Source organism: Pinus tabuliformis, chromosome 1_2 (genome assembly GCF_031772625.1).
Source record: "Pinus tabuliformis cultivar Carrire ecotype Pingquan chromosome 1_2, CPIR1, whole genome shotgun sequence".
In the NCBI taxonomy this organism is placed as follows: domain Eukaryota; kingdom Viridiplantae; phylum Streptophyta; class Pinopsida; order Pinales; family Pinaceae; genus Pinus; species Pinus tabuliformis.
In genome coordinates this window covers 70,436,336-70,458,431 of record NC_142298.1, presented here as the reverse complement: position 1 = coordinate 70,458,431, position 22,096 = coordinate 70,436,336, and positions in this window count along the sequence as shown.

The following is a 22,096-nucleotide window of genomic DNA, read 5'->3' as shown; positions in this document are numbered from 1 at the left end:
TAACAATGCTTGATATGGAAGAACCGATGGATCCTATTTATCCACCTGAGCCTTCCTCTTCCATGAAGAGGCCTTCATGGCTTAGGGGGATACTTGATGATGCTGAAAGACATGCTGCACCCCGAGGAACCTTCCGTGAAAGTAAGAAACCCAACAGGTATCAGGGATACCTGACCAATATGAGCACAATCATACAAAATGAGCCTTCATCATTCTCAAATGTCGTCAAGCATCAAGTATGGAAGGATGTTATGACCATTATGGAGAGTAGTTCCCAGACCCCAGGATAAGACAATTGTTACTTCAAAATGGCTTTACAAGATAAAGTTGCAGCAGATGGAAGTACGGAATAGTATAAGGCTTGTTTTGTTGCTCGTGGTTTCTCCCAAAAGGAAGGTATAGACTATGATGTGATATTTGCACCTGTTGCCAGATATATGACCATCCGCTTGATCATAGCCCTTGTGGCTTCACAAGGATGGAACCTACATCAGATGGATGTCAAGACCGTGTTCTTGCATGGTTCGATCAAAGAAGAGGTCTATGTGGAGCAACCCAAAGGATTTGAGATTTAGGATTGAAAATCTCATGTATGTAGGTTGAAGAAGGCTCTCTATGGGCTGAAGCAAGCACCCCGAGCATGGTATGAGAGGATCGATAGCTACTTGATGAAGCTGGGATTCACTAGGAGTGAAGCCGATCCTAACCTTTACCTTAAGGTTGAAGATGACAAGCCTCTCATACTGGTGTTGTATGTGGATGACCTCTTTCTAACAGGTGCAGACCCTCTCATTCACAAATGTAAGAGGGAGTTGGCTTCTGAATTTGAAATGAAGGACCTAGGACCGATGCACTATTTCCTAGGACTTGAAGTGTGGCAGAAGCCAAGGGAAATTTTCCTATCTCAAGGAAAATATGTGGTGAAGATTCTGAAAATATTTGGTATGATGGACTGCAAGCCTGTGACTACCTCAAGGATCTTAACTTTCAGAAGTTATATGGTAGTGATGTCGGACCAGATTTGGGAAATGCCTATGAGTTTCAAAAACTCATTCGCGTTGATGTTCTTGGTGAACCTCCGTCCGAACATATGTTTTGCAATTAGCATTGTGAACTCATATTTGGTTGAGCCTCACTAGATTGGTGCCAAGAATCTTCTGAGATGTATTCAGGACACAATCTCTCATGGACTGAGATACATTGCCGGAAATATGAAACTGCATGATTATTCGAATGTTGATTAGGCAGGAAGTGTGGAGGATCACTGGAGCACTTTCTAGTGTTGTTTCTCTTTGGATTCTGCTTTGATATAATGGATGAGTAGGAAGCAGAAGTCGGTTGCCATAAGCACTGCCGAGACCAGATACATATCTACGAGTATGATCTCGTATGAAGTTGCCTGGTTGGGGAAGCTCTTCAGTGAGCTGTTTGAACACATACCACTGTGATTCTCTGTAACAACCAGAGGTGGGATTTGATTATTGAGGAATCTCGTATTTGTCGATTGCTCCAGCAGATAGACATCATCTGGGATATGGTAAGTCGATGAGAAAGGAGGCTCCATCGCATTAAGATGTTGTACAGGTCGATACACCTTGTCAAAGACCCAAGGAAATATCTAATCTATGATTTTCCCAAATGACTTGGAGTCTTCAAGAAACCCTTGTACAAGGGTCTTGCATGTTGCATACATTAAGCTCTGGGAGCTCTGAGGGCTTGCGGTTCTTACTGGAGCAACATACGACCACAGGGTGACTCACCCTCCCCTGGTGCTGCGCACTGGAACAAGATGATTCACTCTCTTGTGGGACAAGATGATTCACTCTCTTGTGGAACAAGATGATTTTCTCTCCTGTGTAGTAGGATTGATGTGTTCTCCTGTGAGGCCTGGATTGATGTGTTCTCCATGGCAATTGTAGCAGGATTGATGTGTTCTCCTGTGAGGCCTGGATTGATGTGTTCTCCATGGCGATTGTAGCAGGATTGATGTGTTCTCCTGTGAGGCCTGGATTGATGTGTTCTCCATGTCGATTGTAGCATGATTGATGTGTTCTCCTATGAGGCCTGAATTGATGTGTTCTCCATGGCTATTGTAGTAGGATTGATGTTTTCTCCTGTGAGGCCTGGATTGATGTGTTCTCCATGGCGATTGTAGCATGATTGATGTGTTGTCTTATGAGGACAGGATTGATTAGTTCTCCTGTCGAGGCATCCTACCCATGCAGTCTGGGACTCATGGGAAGTACCTCTCATCTGATCAATGAGAAGGGAACTGAAGTTAGGGACCATAGTAGTACCGATGGATGCATCATTGTATCTACCGTACTCCCTATGCTAGGATGACCTCCATTGATCTAGGATCAATGATACTGGTCTGGGACCAGTGGTAGCAGTTGTACCATACTATGACACTGACTTCGGTCGGTTGAGACTGGTCTGGGACCAGTGGTACATACTCTGAGACTGACTTCGTGTCAGTGCAGTACTAGTAACAATGTAAACTTTGAAATGAGAACTGATACTGTTACCCGTTTCGTAGAGATAGCAAAAAAAATGACCTGATTTTGAAAAGGGGTGATGCAGAACACACATGTTTTTTTTAGAGCATAGTTTTTGGAACTTTAATTTTTTTCATGTACATTACGTTTTAGAATGGTAGTGATTTTCATGTTGATTTAAAAAAGTGAGTATTCTGCATCACACCCTTTTTTTAAAGACCTATTTTTTTACTTTAAATTTTCTAGTGTATGAAATGTAAATAATTATTTTCTAAATTTGATAGTTTTTGAAGTGGTTGTTTTCTTCATATTTTCTTGTTTTCTATTTTAATTTTAATTTTTTTTGTAGTGGGGTTTTTATTGTTTTGCATTTTAAATTAGAAAGTCGATAGTTTGAATTTTAGATAATCTACATATTTATACATCCTTAATTAATTTTTCAATCCACATGAAATAATTGTTTCTAAAAAACAATATTTTTTAACAATGGACATAAAAATAACCATTTTTAACATAAATATAACAAAAAAACTACACGTTTTGATAATTTTTTGCTAGAATTGACATGTCAAAATCACAATTTTTATACAAAAATTTTAACTAAAAATGGTTAAATAATAGTTTTTTTTAATGAATTTCATGTCAAAAAAATAATAATAATCACTTTTTTTTCAAAAAATAATAATTAACTTAAAAATCAATGCGAAAATCACAAATTACAAATATTGAACACATAACAACTTTAATTGATTGATTATTCTTTTCATAAAATGTCAGAGTCAAAACATTGCAAAGCTTGATTTCCAAGTATAACTTAAATTTAATCAACAATGTCACGTAATCCAAACTCTTCGTCCTCTAGAGTTTCATCATTGTCTTCTTCCACAATATTTTCTGCTTCCTTTTGCGCATTTTCCTCTTCTAATGGGTCTTTGATGTCTGTGAATCTCCCAATGTATGTCTTTCCAAACATTCCATGTAATGGTGGTTGGGGTCCTTTGCATTTTTTGCCACACGTGATTCACTAAAGTCCCCTTTCTTCAACCAAATTTCTTGCATTGCATCTGGAAGAAATTGAAGAGCATTAATTCTTTGCTGAATGAAATTGCATTGTAATGGATCTTTCTCAATTGCAATGCAATTTCTTCCTTTTTGAAGGCAGCATGCTAGTGTTGTACCTAATTATCAAGCACAAAAAAAATAATGAAGTAAATTAGTACAGTGACATATTAATTTAAAAAATAACATATTGAAATTCAATTCCATATAACAAAACCTACCTGAGCCAGAAAATAAATCCAGAACCCAATCTCCTTCATTTGAACATATGTCTATAAGATAGTTAATCAATAATTGTGGTTTTTCATAAATGTTAACTATCTCTCCTTTTGTTTCTTTGTCTTCATATGTTAGTTTTCTCACAACAGCATCATAAGTCAGTATTTAGCTATGACTCTTTCCGTCCACCCGATTAAAAATCATAGACATATGGCTATCATCTTTTGCCCAACTATCAATATGAATGAACTCACAGTCATTTATAAATTTTTGATCTTCATTGTTAAGAAGATTTGACTTTTGCCTGTAACATGAAATAGTAAAAGTTCAGTTAACTTGTACATAAATGAATTTTTCAACATTAATCAAATATACCTTTTAAACGTCTTACCATGTAAGCTACATCCTTGAATTTGTTTTCCCCTTGAAGCTTGACAATATCATTGCCAATTGTGTGTCTGAATGAAATGTCACAAATCTCCATAATGGTGATGATGTCACTTCTACAAATCCCGCAACCACTTTATTAAAAGCTTGATAAGTATAAGGGTCACTATCATAGTAAATGTTTGAAATATTGAAACCATGGGGAATATCTGCAATAACTAGGGCATAATCCCTTTTTGGTATGAGTTTAAAAATGTCTTCACAGTCGCCTTGTATTACTTGATATTGAATAGTGTCTAGCCCATTCCAAATGAAATGATTAAGAGTTGGATCAAGTTCAACATTCTTAATACATTGCTTCCTCAGTCTTTCAATCTTTATTTTTTCAATAAAAGTCTTGAAACTGTCTGGTGCTCCATTATCTTCCTTCCTCATCTTTTATCAAATAAACAAATATATGTGTAAGTTTTAAATTAAAAATAGTACACAAATGAATAAAACTGAATGTATAAATCAAGATACCTTTTTAAATGCAAGATAAAAAGCTTTTAATGTTGATGTAGAACTTGAATCTGGATAGTTGCGTACAACATCATCCCAACTATCTTCATTCAACAATCTAACCATTTGTTCCTGAATTTTCATGTAAACTTTGTGACTGCATAGATAAAGTAAGAAAAAGTTAATATAATAATATGTATAACAAATACTACCAAGAACAACATGTTTTATTTAAAAGATAATTATAATCTAGAAATAAATAAAAATAATTCAGCAAACTTACTTTTGAAATTCTTCAGACATTTCTTCCAATGATATTTCCCCTGACCTCACACGAGATAATATTGTTTTGACAATTTTTTCATCTTTCACTCCTTGCATCACCCTCCAAGGAGTGATGGTCATATCATTTGGAAGTTGCTTCAGTTCAGGAGCTGATTTACTGTTGCTACACATCAATGGCTTAGACTTTTTGACCCTCTGGTTTTTAATGCCAATGTCTTCCCACATGCTAAAAATCTCATCAATCAACTTCCAAACATCTCCAGTTTTAAATGCCAATTGGAAAATGTTATCAACACCTATGAATAAATCACTATTTCTGTTGTCTTTTCCATCTTTTGAATTGGTTTTCTCTTCAATTTGATAGCCTATTTCCATACAACATTCCTTTCAGAAATCTGCAGTAACATTTATCCTATCCCCACCACATTTTTCTTGAAATTCACTATGAATAAATCTAACCCTTTGGATGAAAGTCATAGACATCCTATATTCATTATCTGAATTATGATCCCATGCCACTAACTTTGCTTCTGTTTCATTTAAATATAAATGATACATTTCATTGTTTCAAAACGTGGGTTATTAGGATATTCCTCCATCAATTGTCTTTGAGCTTCTACAGAATGGTTCCCCCCAAGCACATAATAATTGTATTCAAAACATTTTGACTTATCAAATGCTTCTTTGTTGGGAACTTGAAGTGGATCAACAAGAAGCACATAACTAACCACATGAGCATATGGATTGTACCTCATCAATGTCTTCAAGTTGTGAACATGCAGATGATGTGGCTTTCTGACTTGATATTAGCATTGTTATTCACTTGCCTTATAGGTTTGTCTGACATTTAGCTTAAATGTACAACCACCATCAATTAAGTTTCTCTTTGTCAAATTCTGTCGAATGGCATTTTGTTTTGTTTTGATAATACCATCATCTAAATCAACTCCTGGTGTAATGATTTCTCTGCTTTCTTTTGAAGTTTCACTAGGTTCTTGACTGCTGGTAATGACTACTTCAAGATCTTCAACTCTACTTTTCTTCATCATAACATTCTCAACAGATTTATTCTTGGGCATTGTTACTTTTGGTCTTTTACGACTTTTCTCAGTTCCAATGTCATCTTCAGTAATGGCAACATATGCTTCACTGTCAATTTCAACTTCATCGTCCTCAAAAGTAACTTGTTTACCCTTGCTAGATTTATCCACCAGAGGCCTTTTTTTATGATTCTTTGGATGTAGTTTTGTAGCATCATCAATTACTACATTTTCCATGTTTTCCATATCTTCTTCTGACACTGAGTAAAAATTGCTGACAACTTTCATGATATCATGCTCTATGAAATGAATGCCTCCCAACCTAATTAAACAACTTTCAACAAAATTCTGCCAAACAAAATATCATATGTCAATAAAAACAAAGTTAAAAAAATATAGCGAGACACTTTCAAGAACGCAAAATACAAATACAAATAACAATACTTACGATGTTTTGTGTCATCTCATTTACGATTTGTTTACACAACTTTGTAGATACCTCTCTCGTGTCATATAATGAATATGATAGTCGGTATTTAATCCTTTCATGTGACTTGGGAGCTTTTGTAAGTACGTAAAAAACTTCAGTGTTTGGTACCGAACACATATCTATGACTCTTCCCATCACCTCCAAATTTTCATTATTATGGGGTATATCACTATATAGATATATATTCACATTTGTGCTCTCTCTTTCTTTCACATACCAGACTCTTGATGGAAATTTCACCTCTTTTGAATTTTTCCAGTCTGAAATTATCTTCTTATCACTTAAGGCACTTGAAATATTTGTAGCCATGAGCTCAGGTGGAGTTCGTTCACCAATGTTTTTTGAAGATGCACCTTTAAGAGTCTTTGGTCCAGAAAGATTCACAGAAATTTTCTTTGATGCCATTTTCCTAAAAAATAAAAACACATAAATTAGTAAATAAAAAAAACATATTAACTTAAATTAACAACGAAAATATACCATAAATTTATTATTTGTATAATCAGAATCGCCCAGCCACCTCTAATGGGCATGGCGGGAGGTCGGGTGAGGGACGACGGGGCTAAGTGGACAGTTGGGCAAGTGAGGGCGAGCCCCCTACCCCCCTACCCACGCGCCCCCCACAACCCCCTACCCAACCGACCTGTCCCCCTACCCATGCCCCCCCCTACCCCCCATAACCCCCATACCCATGCCCCCCCTCTACCCAACCGACCCCCCAAGCCCCTTACCCATGCCCCCCCACCTACCCCCGCTACCCATGACCCACCACTCTAACAACCCTTACCCACGCCCCACCCATGCACTCCCCTACCGAACCCGCCACCCTACCCATGTGCCCCCCCTTTACACCCCTCCCATCTCCCCCTCCCTAAAACCCCCTACCCACGCCCACACCCCTACCCTCACCCCCAACCCCACAACCCCCCACGCGCCCCCCCAACCCCCTCACCTCTCGGCCCTCCACTCCAACCCGCCCCCTCACCTCTTAGCCCCCCCAGCCGACCACTACCCCACCCCCCCCCCCACCACCGCTCCCCTCTCCTCCCCTCCCCCTCTCCCCGCTCCTCCCCTCCCCCTCTCCGCTGCTCCTCTCCCCCAGCTTCCTCCACCCGCCCCTGGCCACCCTCGCGGCCCTCCGCCCTGCCCGACCGGCGGGGGGTCAATTCCCGGAATCGACCGCTCGTCGGTCGGGCGGGCCGGAGGGCCACGGAGGTGGCGCGGCCTCCACCCCCGCGACCCTCTGCCTGGAAGGGGCGGAGGGCCGCGGGGGTGGCGCAGCCGAAAATCGACCGCCCGTCGGTCGGGCGGGGCAGAGGGCCGCGGGGGTGGCGCGGCCAAGAATCGACCGCCCGCCGGTCGGGCAGGGCAGAGGGCCGCGGGGGTGGCGCGGCCGAGGGCGAGCAGAGGAGGCCGTCGGCCGGGCGGGCGGAGGAGGCCGGGGAGAGGGGGAGGGGAGCGGGGGAGAGGGTGGGTGAGGGGAGCGTCGGGGGGGGCGCATTTGTGGGGGAGGGGTAGGGGTGTTGGGGGGGCAGCATGGGTGTAGGTGGGGTAGTGTGGGGTGTAGAGGGGTGGGGTACGGGTGTTGGGTTGGGCGGGGGGCGTGGGTGGGGGGGTATGGGAGTTAGGGGGTGGGGCGCATGGGTGGGGGAGTTTGGGGGGGAGGGGAATGGGAGTTAAGGGGTGGGGCGCATGGGTAGGGGAGTTGGGGGGGAGAGGGCGTGGGTAGGTGGGACCGCATGGGTGTGGGGTGTAGTGGGGGGGCGGGTTAGAGGGTGAGGGGGCGCATGGGTTGGGTAGGAGGGGGAAGGGGGCATGGGTGAGGGGGAGAGGTCGGTAATGGGTTGGGGGGAGGCTGAGAGGTGAGGGGGGAGGGCGCATGGGTTGGGGGAGGGTTGGAGCATTGGGGGGTGGGAAGGGACATGGGGGGCACGACGACGGCCCACCCATGGCTATTGGGAGATTGAGTTTGATCAGGCCCACCATGCTCACGATTGACGTAATTGTTATTTTGGCTTAGAAAAATTATTAATTTATTAAAAAAAAAAAAAAAAAACTTCTTCATTAAATTAATTTAATATGAAAATTTTGAAGGAAAAAAATTGAACTTACCTTTCAATTGCAAGAATTCTTCGTTGAATATGTTGTTGATAGCAATATAGCTACTCCACAAATTCACGAGTCTTTCAACGAACTTCAGAAAACCTGGATGTGACGTGAGTAATAGTGATAATGAAATTTAATATATAAGTGAAATTACGAAGATGTTTTTCCGTACGATTAATGTGGGATAATTTGTTTTAAAATATTATAGAGTGAATATTGTAGAATTGTTTTACAACGGATTGAATGTGGGATTAATTTGTTTTAGAATATATTATAAAAATTAAAAAAAAAATCAGTTGTTTAGTAAATATTATATACTTTAACTATTAGAATAATTAATGTACAAATTGTAGTTTACAATTTTAATTTTAGTGATTTATTTCATAAAAAAAATTAGTTTACGTTTTTCAATAAATTGTAGAATAAAATAATGAAGGTAAATAAATCTAACAAACTTTTGGAGGGAAATATTTTCGCGAAACGTTTTGGAGGGAATAATTTTGGAGGGAATATTTCATTCTTTAAGCTATATAATATCCTTAGGAGACTCCATTTGTATCATTCAACATCTCCTATTTGAAAGGGATGGATTGTTCTGATAGTGAAGTTTCAATTTATACACCATCAACATCTTCATCGCGTAACAACTTTATTCATATTGATGAATATAGCGGGAATTCTTCCACTATGAATAGAAAGTCAATTCTTCCACTTAGTCCCCATTCTAAAGACTATGAGAGCAGCACTGATGAAAGAGGGGATGGAGAATTTCAAATTAATAAAGAGTAACAGATTCCTCTTAGTCCTAATTCTAAGGACTATGAAAGCAACGGTGATGAAGAGCATGATGGTGAAGTTCAAAAGAATGGAGTGTCACGATGTCCACTTAGTCCTAATTCTGAGGACTATGATAGTAGCAGTTTTGAAGAGCATGATGGTGAAGTTCAAAATAATGGAGTGTCACGGTGTCCACTTAGTCCTAATTCTGAGGACTATGAGAGCAGCAGTTTTGAAGTGCATGATGGCGAATTTCAAAAGAATGGAGTGTCACGGTGTCCACTTAGTCCTAATTCTAAGGACTATGAGAGCAGCAGTGATGAAGAGTGTGATAATGAATTTCAAAAGAATGGAGTGTCAAAGTGTCCACTTAGTCCTAATTCTAAGGACTATGAGAGCAGCAGTGATGAAGAGTGTGATAATGAATTTCAAAAGAATGGAGTGTCAAAGTGTCCACTTAGTCCTAATTCTAAGGACTATGAGAGCAGCAGGGATGAAGAGTGTGATAATGAATTTCAAAAGAATGGAGTGTCAAAGTGGCCACTTAGTCCTAATTCTAAGGACTATGAGAGCAGCAGTGATGAAGAGTGTGATAATGAATTTCAAAAGAATGGAGTGTTAAAGTGTCCACTTAGTCCTAATTCTAAGGACTATGAGAGTAGCAGTGATGAAGAGCATGATGATGAATTTCAAAAGTATGGAGTGTCACAGTGTCCAGTTAGTCCTAATTCTAAGGACTATGAGAGCAGTAGTGATGAAGCACGAGATGATGAATTTCAAAAGATTGGAGTGTCACGGTGTCCACTTAGTCCTAATTCTAAGGACTATGAGAGCAACAGTTATGAAGAGCGTGATGATGAATTTCAAAAGAATGGAGTGTCACAGTGTCCTCTTAGTCCTAATTCTAAGGACTATGAGAGCAGCAGTGATGAAGGACAGGATGATGCAGTTAGTCCTAATTCTAATGAGTATAAAGGTAGCAGTGACAAAGGACAGGATGTAGCATCTTCAATAAGTAAACAGTCACATTTTCAATGTAGTCCTAATTCTATGGACTATGAGAGTAGCACTAACAATGCACATGAGGAAGAATATCCATAAAACATCGAGTCAAATTTTCCATTCAATCCGAATTCTAAGGACTGTGACAGTAGCACTGAAGAAGGGGAAGATGAAGAGTATCCTCTAAGTCAATATTTGAAAAGCAGAGTTGATCATAGTGTGGATAACATTGCTCTTAATGATGATGAAAATACTTATAAAAATGATGATCCAATGATGGAGATGTTGCTAAGAAATATCGTATCGAGGAGTAGGAGCCTGTCAGGCGGAAAGAGTCGATAGTGCGGACACAACCAACCTCCCTAGGAGCCTAAGACTCTCTAGTGACAAACAAGACAAACAAGAGCAATCCTTCTCTAAAAATGCATTTACTATATAAGAAATCAAGTGTTTAGATCCTACCTGTAGTCCAACGCTGTTGTAGCAGTCCAGCCTCGCTGATCCGGATGAGCTCCTCCTTCACTTCGAAACCTGCATTCACTAACAATCAAACGATTAAATAGCACTTGATAATCTCATAAAATAAAACATATTTAACACATAGACCAAGGAGTACATGAAACAACTCATAAATAACAAGTTATTGAGAAGAATGGACTCATTTGCATTAATAGGAAACAAAAGGAACAATTACAACCTGAGCCTTGGTGTTGTGCAAGTCCCTTCCAGGGTCCATCAAGAGTTCTCCTTTACTTTGACAAAGCTCACCCACTTCCAAATAGAACAAGCAAAGATGGTAATCTCTCCTCACAAGCCTCTAAATGGGAGTCCTAATTCCAGCAGCATCTACCCTTAGAAATGTTTAGCTTCCAACCTCCCCTCCTTCTGGCCCAATGCCTGTATTTATAGTGCTCAAGAGGAAGTTAATCAGGTCCACCATCAATGGGATAATCCCCTCTTTGGATGGGATAGCTCCCTTATTGATGGGATAAGTTCCTCTTTGATAGGGGTACATGAACCATCTGGAGGCGCTCAATACACGTCGAACAACCTTCTAGAATGCTCTAGAAGTGACCACAAGTAACTTTTTAAAGATGAAACTCGCGCCTTTTGACCTTTACAGGGGTACGCACCTGCCCCTTTACATACAGAGCGTACAAGTACGCAGTTTTTGTGAACATTAGGTGCGTATACGCAGGTAAGGCCGAGAGAATCTGCGTACCCAGAGATAAACACATTTACAAAGACTTTCTCTCTTTTTGGAGTTTGACATGGAGAGCAGAGGCATAAGACTTGCCCAGGAGGATAGCATGACTGTTGATAGAGCCATACTAACTGTAAATAGCCAAGGTGACATTTTTTAGTGTAACAGATTGCCCCCTAAAGTGCGAAGCCTGTAGTAGATTAGGGTTTTGTATTATCTAGGAAGGGTGAAGCGCTTTATCATTTCAAGGATTATCTCGTGGAGAGCCTGGTCAGAACCTGCAATTTTCAACACAAAATACATGTATAAGATTATATCATCGCTGAGGTAGGCATTCCCATACTCAGATCAAAACTTTAACTAACAGACTAACTACTCTGATACAGGAATGATCTTGCAGTACATCATAATCATAGACTTTTGTAGACACAGTATGGGCGCAGCCATCTGTTTATGATTAGTCTACTAGATAATGAATACAAAACTCCTCGCAGCCTGGATGGTGGAAACTAGATCCAGGGTCTTCATTTCTACTTCCCGAATTGGTACGATTCTAGCCATGCGAATAAATGAATTGATGTCGAACATGGTAGAAACCACTTGATTACCAGTCGATGATGTAAACTGTTAACAAGTGTGAGAGAGACCACCAGTAATGTCAATGGTTCTCAAAGTACCCAGTACAATCCATGAGATGTGAATGAATGAGTTGATGTCGAACATTTCACGGAATCCTCTGATCGAAAGTCAATGATGTAAACTGACGTCAAAGGCGAGAAACCTGCCATTGATGCATGCAGACTTCAAGGTACTGACGATTTCTAAGTCATCTCTCTAGATAATGTGCTGATGTCGATAGAAAGCGACCCGTTGCAGGCAAGCCCACAACACGAAATCATTGTTCAAGTTGAAGAAATGTTGCTGTAAGGACTGACCCAGGGATGGTCAAATGGATGACAAGTATTTTGCAGATGAAAGTTTTGTTTGCAGACCTCTTGAACACATAACGACACAACAGATGGCTTGGTGACGAATGACTCAAAGTTAATCCCCGGAACCCGGCTGAAGACTTTCAATGTGGTTTGATCAACTGTGAGGTAAAGGATTTCCCAACCCAGGTGAATGAAAAGTGTCGTGTTCAAGAGTGGTAATAAGGTTTCTTCTGAGACAAAGGATAACAAATAGGCTCATTCTTCTCTTTTTTACCCCACCATTTCTGGCAAGTACCTCTTTATTTTTAACAAGCTTGAGGAGGATAACATATGCTTGATTATAAGCTCATCCTTCGGATGAGTCCAACCTAGTTTTGATTCGAACCCTAGGAAGGAGTGGTTCGTTCCTGTTTGTAATTGAACAGGTCCTTTACTGTGAAATTTTAACGAGCCCAGTATAGGAGAAACTCGGCGTTTTTCATTTTTAGAGAGTCTGAAAAACTTAAGAAGACTCCAGGTTGAACTTTTTCGTAAATTTGTGTCCCCCAAGCCCGAAAAAGTATAAAATAATACCTGGGAGAACCGCTTGATCTTGCGACCAAGGAGTACTTTCATGATTAGTGTCTCTGACCTGAAAAGTAAAAAGCGATCAAGGACACGTCGTTTTATTTCCATATCGAGTTTGAAACGACAAAAACCCGGCAAACTTTTCCTGTTTTTACGGTCAGAAAAGAGCTATAAGGGGACCGTCTTTTAATTCCGTTTTAACGAGTGTAAAAGAAACGCTCGGCAATCTTTTCATATTTTAGGAGTCAGAAAAGAGCTTAAAAGATGACTCTGATGTTTTGGTTCGTGAAAAATGATGATTTTACTCTAAAGTCCTTTTGTCCTGCACAAAAACGACACATTACTCATACCTGTTTAAGATGGGTAAAAATACATTGAAAAATGTCCTTTCATGGTGAAAAATAAACAAACTTAGCATTCATTCATCCAAAAAACCTATAAAAAGACTTTTTACCATGTCATTTTTACCATTTTACTGTTGAGGTTGAGAAAAGGGCTTTTGACAAGAAAACTTCCTGTGGTCATTGCGGAGAATCCGACCGTCAGAATCGAACGCCGTCTCATCAGGTATTCTACAACATCCTTCTCTTGCTTTTCATCCGTTTAAAATTCATTTTTAAGTTTTTATTTGATTTTTTGGGGGTCTTGGGGTTTCAAGATGCGCCCTTCAGGGTACGCAGGTCATGCACTGTTGACCTGCGTACCCCGATATTTTCTCAACGGGGAAAATACCAGGTGTACGCACCCGGCCTTAAGGGAAGTTGCGTCCAGACGCTCTGTTCCTAAAAGCCGGGGTGCGTACCCCGCAAAACGCATTTTGAAACCCTTATTTCTCCAAAATGAACCAAAATTTTAAAATTTAATGGATTCTAACAGATGTTTTATGATGTACAGGGTGCACACCATGCTTGATTGGCGCGAAAGAGAACACGAGGACGTTGATTTGGCCGCAATAGGTCATCAACCTTCCATTGATGCATTAAAAGCATGCGGACTGTACAAATACTGGGCCATACCTGGCATGAGGGGCCAGGTGCCATTCTTTGAGTGGCTGGTTGAAAGGTGGAACATTCAGGAGCAATGTTTCTACATCGGAGAGCACCAGCTCGAGATAGAGCCCTCCGACATATATTTTCTCACTGGCTTGCCTAACAGGGGCGAGCAACTTTCTCTATTCGGGACTAGGCCGGGTGGCCAATCCCTTGCTAGTCTCCGGCTAGAGTGGTGCAACAACCAAAACCAGGAGAAGGGGATAGAAATCAAGTACATATCCCGACCTGAACTTATGGTGATAGCCTTTACTGTTACCAGACTTTGCGGCGCGGCCGCTTTGCACCATGCCACCGGGTCCCAAATGCGGATGGCTATAGATTGCTTCCAAGGCACCATTTTCAACTGGTGCGATGCTGTGTTGGCCAATATGAAGGGCCAACTAACCAGGGCAAAGAGAGGACAACTGAAGACCTTTGGATATGGGCCTTTAGTCGTGAGCTTTGCCCTAGAGAGAGTTCCAATGCTGATCCCCCAGCATCTTACAGTTCCAGTTGGGGCTCCTCGGGAGCCTAAGTTGACGAGATGGGTTGCGGTAATGGCCCGGCATCCTGACGAGGGAGCAGCAGTTGTTCGATTTCCTGATGGTTACTTTCACTGGCTAGAGAGCCAGGTCTTTGCTATTCAGGACTTTCCTTATGCCGGAATGGATTTTCGGAATGATCCGGACATGGTTCTTCCACAGGGAGAACAGTGGGACGACAGAGGTATTTCATTTTTCACAAGTTTTAAATTATGTATATTTTTATTTTTTTTTTTTTTTTTTTATATCGCCTCAAAACTGACAGCACAAATTTTCAAAATGCAGATGTAGGTCCACGGCGTCCAGCCAACCTCCGGGCTTTTGAGAGGAGAGTACCAGCTGTACCAGCACCAGCCCCACAGGATGCGACTGCAGAGACCTTAGCCGAGCTGGAACAGGATCTAGAGCGTCTGACGGCGGATATACCAGAGACCACCATAGATGACATTCCCATTCGACTTCAGCGCTATGTGGTCGCAGTCCCAGGACCTTTTAGGAGGTTCCTGTGTAGGGTAGCGCGGGCAGTGGTCTCGTATAGAGAGCACCACCAGTGATTGGCTAGTCACTTTTGTAGACACATATGACATTTTTGGTTTTTTGTACTTATCATTTTTGCCGATCATAAGGTGTTTTTCAACCTATGATCGAAGACGATGTATATTTTTGACACACTCCTATCTATATATATATATCATTATTACCGGCTCACCTTGTTTAACATATGTGATGAAATGTTTTTTAAATTTACTTGCATGATTATCGTAAATGTCTGTCCAACATTCGAGAAGCAATTGCATCTGCTAATGTATTTAAAGACCTTGGAATATGCTGATATTCAATGTAATCAAATTCACGTTCCAAGAGGCGCACTCTCAAAAACAACCTTAATAACACAGGATTTCTAATGGCATATACTCTATTAAGCTGTAATACAACGAGTTCAGAATCTAACCTCACTATCAAACGTCGAATTCCAAATGAAATAGATTCAGACAATAATTCAACCACTGCACTGTATTCTGCAATGTTGTTCGTCGTTTGACCGAGGCTCACCCCATGCATAGAAACTAACTCGTCAGAGGGCGAATAGATAACCCAAGCTGCGGAAGAGATATTCCGTGTACTACGACAAGCACCATCGGCAAATCCAATGTACGTTTGGAGAGGCGTCGACATCTGCAATATCAAGAGTAAAACCAAGATAAGCCAGAATAACGACGAAAAACACACTTTCTAAGCTAAGCACACTATCTAAACTAATAAACATACTAGCTAGAAAGAAAACCTAACCTAACTAAAATTCTCCATACCCACCATTTAAGCATAATACCTCTTTAGGTAAAGTCCATTTCTGGGTTTACCCAAAGAGTCCCCATCAAAATCTACCAGCTCATAGGCCCCTTTTGCTAGCTTTCGCTTTACAATGTAGGGTCCATGCCACATAGGAACGAATTTTCCAGCACCTAGCTTATCGTTAGCTTGATCATATAATAGCACTAGGTCTCCCTCCGAAAAACTTCGAGGGGTCACATTTCTATCATACTGAGCTTTCATTCGCTTCGCGTGAGTCTCGATTGCCAATGCAGCGTCACGTCGAGTCTCATCTAATTGAGCTAAGTATAATAAACGTTTCTCCTCTTCGGAAGTAGCTGGGAGTAATTCGACAGCCATTTGAAGTGATGGGATTTCGCATTCAATGGGTAACACAGCTTCCAAGCCATAAACTAGCTGGAAAGGAGTGAACCCTGTTGAAGTTTTCACTGAAGTTCGGTATGCCCATAGCGCTGAAAATAACATGTTGTGCCAATTCGACCGATGAATACCAATGATTCGTCGGATCATGATAACCAGAACTTTGTTGATAGACTCAACCAAACCGTTGGCTTGCGGATAATAAGGAGTAGAGCTATCGTGGCGCAAACCAAGCTGGCTTGTAAGCTCAGTCATCATGATGTTTCGAAAATGGCTCCCATGGTCAGTGATGATTGCTTGCGGGACACCAAACCTAGTTATAATGTGATTGAATACGAAAACTGCAGCTGTTTTGCCGCTTGCGTCGAATGTAGGCATCGCCTCGGCCCATTTAGTAAAATAATCAACCGCGAGGATGATATACGCATGCCCCCCGGCCGAGTGAGGGTTACAAGTAATAAAATCGATACCCCATTTGGCGAAAGGACCAACGGCAATTATAGGATGGAGAGGAGCAGGTGGTGCGCGCATCTTGCGATCAAACACTTGACAGTTGTGGCACTTTCGGACCGCAATGATACAATCTTTAAACATGGACGGCCAGAAATAGCCAGCGCGCAACACCTTCTGAGCTGTGGCATACCCAGACATATGACCGCCACATGCTCCAGAGTGACAATCATTCAAAACCCTCTCAGCCTCTTCGTGAGTTAAACAACGTCGAAAAACTAAGTCTGCCCCCCGGCGATAAAGTGTATCTCCAATAATTCTGTATTGCTGGGATTGAAACCGAATTTTTCGACGTTCCGACTTTGAAGCTTCAAGCCGAAAGGTTTGGGTTTGGAGATAGATGATTATATCCCCGTACCACGGATCTAAAGTACTGATAAGAAACAAGGATTCGTCCGCAATGGACTCCTCTGCCACAGTCTCTGTGTCAGTACGCGGGAAATCACACATCAATTCCGCAAAAACTAAGGATTTCTTAGACTTGGACTTCTCGAATTCCAAGTCGAACTCTTGCAGAATAACGATCCATTTAGAGTACTTGCCCCCTAGCAGTTGTTTTGTCAAAATATAAATCATAGGGTTGCAATCCGAAATAACTGTAGTTTTACGGAGAAGAATGTAGTGACGAAAACGCTGGACAGCTTGAACGGCTGCCAGGGCCAATTTCTCCACATGCGAATATTTTAGCTCAGTGGGGTTTAATGTCCTACTAAGATAATATATCACATGTTCCGCTCCGAATTCATCTTCTTGGACTAACACCATTCCAATAGTGGAATGCGAAGCTGCGAGGTATAAGAAGTAGTCCTGGTTGTAGTTGGGAGGATGCAACAACGGTGCATGGGTCAACGCGTGCTTAAGTGCATCAAAAGATTGTTGGGCAATCTCGTCCCAAAAGAATTGAGCGTTCTGTTTCAACAACCGTGTAAAACCTTTAGTGACCTCGGCGTAGTTTGGAATGAATCGGCGTAAAAAGTTTGCTTTCCCTTGCAAACTTTGGAGTTGGCGCAAACTCGAAGGAGGAGGCAATTTGATGATAGCTTCGACCTTCGAGGGATCGACGCGAATGCCGGCTTTTGAAACAACAAATCCCAGCAATCGACCCGTTTCTATACAGAATACACACTTGTGGGGATTCAACCGAATACGATAATGCCTACACCTCATAAAGATTGCTCGTAAGTGGACAAGGTGATCAGCTCGATGTAAAGAATGAGCAGGCAAATCATCGAGGTACGGTTGCACAATGTGCTTGATGTCATGAAATGCGTAAGACATCGCCCGTTGAAAAGTGGCTCCGGCATTCTTAAGCCCAAAAGGTAATTTGCAGTAAGCAAATGTCCCCCATGGACAAATGAATGCCGTTTTTGGTTGATCGGCAGGTAGAATATTGATTTGATTATAGCCCGAAAAACCATCCATAAAGGAAAACATTTCACTTCCGGCACAATCATCAATAATTTGATCGATATAAGGCGTAGGATAGTTGTCTTTTGGACAAGCTCGATTTATATCCCTATAGTCGATACAGATTCTTATTGTTCCTTGTTTCTTGTTAACCGGAACAATATTCGATACCCAATCTGTTAACGGGATTGGATAAATGAAACCTGCTTTCAACAGCTTCTCGACTTCTGCTTTAATCGCAGCCGCTTTCCGAGGGTGAATCTGACGCAACCGTTGCCGGACGGGTTTAGCGTCCGGGTAGGTCTTTATTTCATGAACAACAATGGCAGGATCGATTCCCGGCATTTCCTCGTAAGACCAGGCAAACACATCGCGGAATTCTTGGAATAGGGCCTTGTAAGTTTGAATTTCATCTTCTGTACATGAGGCACCTATATGAATGTTTTCCTCAATTCCGGGCTTCACTGAAATGTCAATGGGAATAGTGCGAGAAATATTCCCTAAATTCAACTCTGAATCAGAATGTTTCGTTGGATTCTGAGCGTCTTTGACATATTCAGCGGTAAAAATAGATGAAAAATCATTTTCAAAAGCATCATCCTTAGGTAAAAACGAAGATCTATGATGGAGATCTTCCCATGGTAGATCGTCTACACTTAGGATTTCGCGAAGTTGCTCGTCAGATGACACGACTTCGGGAAACGCTATCCGTTCTGAGGTTGATGTGAAAAGTGATTCCTCACTGACCACATTCATTTGGTCGATTTGGGTTGAACGCGAGTCGGTAAAAGACATGACGGCTTCATAAGCAATTTCATATGGACTCAAAGGCATAGCATCACCGAATGAGTCTATCTCAGATTCAGATGGGACAATCCAAGGATCGTCGTAAATAATGGTGTCTGATGTAATCATATGAATTGATGCAAATGAAGGGTCTGCGTTGATTGGAGGGAAAGGAAAAGTTCCCAGTAAACCGGAATCTTTAACTAAACCTACGCCAACGTCCCTATAAGGGATTGTCGTCTTACCGACATGCTGAATACTCTCTGAAGAGGCTGGGTCGGATGAAAAGTATGTCAGCTGATCAATGGTCACGATCTTACCGTTATGTGGAAACTTTATTACTCTGAAGACCGATGAAACGACCGCTGTCATAGCATATGACCAACTTCGACCCAAAAGAAGGTTGTAGTCTAGAGGGGCATCAACCACCTCCACATCCAGACTAACGGTTTTACCTTCTACCCCTATAGGCAATTCCTGTAGAATACCAAACGGACGGAACCCACGGCCATCAAAGGCCTTAAGGATGGTCGGGGATTGGTTCAGCGAAGGAGAACCAAGCGATCTCCAACACTGAATCGACATAATACACGTAGAAGCTCCCTCATCAATTACAGTCCGATGAATAGGCCTGTTTTTTACTATCACTGGAATCTGGAAAGCCATTTGATGGGGTAGACGCGGTGTACTATTTTCTAGATCGAAGATTATCAGATTCGGGTCCTGAACATCAACAGCTCCGATAGCCGACAAAAGTAATTTTCGCTGTGCTGGGCATGATTGCAGCACTTCTAAAGCCGACATTGCTGAGGGTGAAACAGCTAAGTCCTCAACAATGTTGTAATTCTGGGCCGCTCTCGCATGTGGATTGAAAGCAGACCTTCGAAGTACACCCTTGGCGGGCGGTTTGATTACTAAGTCCGGGTTAGGTTTTTCGATCTGTAGTGGATCGGAACCAGGAGCTGAGGTTGATGGATTAGAATGAGAAGATTCTGCTTCCTTACCATCGACAGGATTCTTACTACCATAATCTTGCGACCGAGTCGCAATCCTCACATGAGACATCATCAAAATGGGTTCTTCACTGGCAGTCGAGGAAGAACCTATCATCTTACTCTCCTGCTTTGGAAATGGATCTTTTAACACAGCAGGAGTGGGAGAACCTTTGACTATTTTCACAACCTCGGCCCGATGAGGGCAATCTCTTGTAAAATGATCCTCTTCACAAATAAGACAAGGATATCGAGGTTTGCGCTTTTCGTCATTGGTTTCCGACTTTTTTGTTTTCTCCTTTGGAGCCTTGTCTGCTTTAGCCTTCTTCTTTCCTTTCTTCTGTCCACCGTTTTTTGATTTGGTCGTAGATGACTCTACAGCGTGAATGTCGGCGAAAAGTTCAGGAGAAGACTCTCCTGTCGGTGAATCAGGCAAGGTGATTATAGGAGTAGTAGAATTCTTGGAAGATTTCTTCTTGCTCTTTGTGTTCACCGTACCAATCATACCATCAGCGGCATGAGATCCCGAAGGAGCAGCAGCGATTTGATTCGATTTTGGAAGATCTGGGATCTTCTCGTGTAACGTACCTGACTGAGTATAAACTAAGTCAAGGTACTGCGCCTGAGCAATGACTTGCTCCTCAGTAACTACTCCGGCCTTAGCTACATCTTCGGTAATCTTCGGTAATAATGATTTAACAAACCATTCAGCTAAGATTTGGTCCGGAATAAAAACTTTCACTAATCTTCTTCGACGTCTCCACTCATGAATGTGATCAGAAATATACGTGGACGTCGATTGTTTTAGTGAAGTTAATAACTCTGTGCCATTATCGTATCTGACCGGCAACTGAAAGTGAGTTAAGAACGAGGTAGCTAACTGGCTAAAATTGTAAAAAGAGGCCCGTGGTAACTCAATGTACCACTTGGCCGCGAGGCCAATGAGTGTACGCTGAAAAAGACGTAAGCGGATCGAATCATCCGAGATAGAATTTGAAGCACACCAGAGGTGGTAAGTCATCACATGATTGGACGGATCCTCTCCAGACTTACCTTCGAACTTGGGTATATCACTGGGCAACTTATTTGGCATTGGCGGCCAGAACGGAAGATATTGAATTGGGTCGTTCGTTAGGCGCGTCAAGTCGGGTAAATCCAAAGTTGCGATAAACGGTAATTGCCGGTTAGGATCTCTAAAACTCTGGGTCACAAGACCAGTCCCAGGAGGAGGATATCCAGGATAACTAGGAACAGGAATCGCATTAGGGATATTATATCCTCCTGGAAAACCAGGATTAACCGGACCGTACTGGGGTTGTTGAGGTTGTTGATAAGTGTACCCAGGATACGGTTGATACTGGTAAACCGGCTGCTGGACAGCTTGCCCATATTGGTACTGTCCCTGGTACGGTTGATGAACAAATTGAGGTTGAGTAGTGACAACCGTACTTATACCAGGCTGACCTATAGGCATCTGGACCGTGGTTTGAATCGTAGATCCAGACAACGGTAAAGATGTCTGAGGAGTGGTTGCAGAGACAGTAGAAACCGGAGCTGTCGATACTCCAGAAGTAAGTGCGGCAGATGTTGCGGTAGTTGCAGCAGCCGTTTGAGATGGAGTACTAGGTGCAATTGGCGGCTGAGTAACTACCGAAGTTACAGAAGTTTGAACATTTGACTGGACAGGTTGCGGTTGCTGGGGTGGACCAGAAACTATGGGTTGTCCAGCTTGAGGTACCAACTGTATACTTGGTTGCAACACCTGCTGACCCTGTGATGGATCCCACACTATCATTCCGGGGTATTGACCCGTAACAGGTTGAGAATACTGAGATCCATAACCGGATTGAGGATAGGATTGATAACTGAAAGGCACAGTTCCCATACCTTGAACATATGACTGACCTTGAGGTGGTTGATAACCTTGGCTCGAGTATTGACCTTGAGGTTGATAACCTTGGGGTAAATACGGATACTGGGGTTGACCTTGACCTTGGGGTTGATACCCTTGAGGTTGATACCCTTGGGGTTGATACCCTTGAGGTAAATATTGATACTGAGGTTGACCT